Source organism: Mastomys coucha, chromosome X (genome assembly GCF_008632895.1).
Source record: "Mastomys coucha isolate ucsf_1 chromosome X, UCSF_Mcou_1, whole genome shotgun sequence".
Classification (NCBI taxonomy): domain Eukaryota; kingdom Metazoa; phylum Chordata; class Mammalia; order Rodentia; family Muridae; genus Mastomys; species Mastomys coucha.
Window position 1 is genome coordinate 120,229,777 of NC_045030.1, and position 1,437 is coordinate 120,231,213.

Consider the following 1,437-nt stretch of genomic DNA (forward strand, 5'->3'; position numbering starts at 1 on the left):
AGCATACTGTGCAGGATGTGATCTTCTAAATGCTTGCTCAGCCTTGATACTAAAGCTTTGCAGGTTGCAGTTCCCATGGTCATTATCATTGGCTCTTCCTACTGCTGACCAGTCTCTTACCATATGGCCTATACTTGCAGCCTTTCAAATTTGTTTGCATCCCTGTGGTATATTTGCCTTCACTCTCATTTGACTTCACTTTCATAGTATCACATACCATCCTGTCATGGGCTGCTTGCAAGAACTTACTCTGTCAAGTTTTCTTTCCTCTTCATAATTATTTTATTTTTATGTCAGCAAAACTAGTAGTATTTTGAGAATACCAAGGTATGATGACAACAGAGGCTGTATCTGGCTCATCTGATCAACAGTGGCAAGAGATGCAGAGTTCTCCAGAAACACAATCAAGCCCTCATTTCTAGTGTTGCAATGTAAAACACATAGGTTATTTTTAGTGGTGCTAGGTTTTTTTTTTTTTTATAATCACAATATTGAAACTGCTAGTGAACATTTCTCAAATTTCTACTAAGGAAAATTCCTAGAATGGAATTACTCCATCAAAAGTCATGCTTCAACAGATAGGGAATCTAATTTTAATTTACATTCTCTGGTAGTAGTGCTTAATCCTGATTAGAATGCAAAGGCAAATTAAGAGTTTGACCAGACGATTTGAATGGAAGTTTGTAAATATTAAGACAAACTTCTAATTTCAATATAAGTTTATTTATACTTTCTATTTTATATTGAGACCCTTCTTATTTTTTAGATAAAAAAGGACGCAAGACTGCTGTTATACAGACCCATTGTAATCTGAGTGTGACATGTTAATTGAAAATCTGTTTAGGAAAGAATTCCAAGAGATGTGCAAATGCTGAACATGACCTAATTAACATTTCAACATAACTTTGTTGCACTTTTATTTTTTTAATTCTCTGATTGTTGCTTTCTGGATTCATCTTGATTAAACTCTGTGAAGGGTAGTTTGTGAGGACTATGAATTACAGCTAAGTGAGGAAACACTAAGAAGTGAGGCTAAAGTGTAGTGCCTAGTCTGAATGAGTTAAGGAACAAGGAACCCACCTTCGAATCTGCAGCAGATTAAAACATTTTAAAACTTGAAATGTTGCTTGTTAGCTGACTCTTCCTGAAATACTGCTTATTGCTTCTCTCTTCTACATTTAAGGCTCCATTTCACTCAGTGCTGTGCTGCAGCAAAATTGCCACCATGAGTAGATAATAGAAAACAGGGACTGAAAAGGGGATATTTGGCTTCTGTTGCATTGCACATGACAGTTAAAACCAGGAATGTATGCCATGCTTGTCTGATTACAAAACCTCTTTCTTTGAAAATATGTGCAAAACCAAATACAGTAAACCAAACTCTCATCTTTGTCCAATCTGGCAAAGCTGCTACACTGGGTTCCTAAATACAAAACT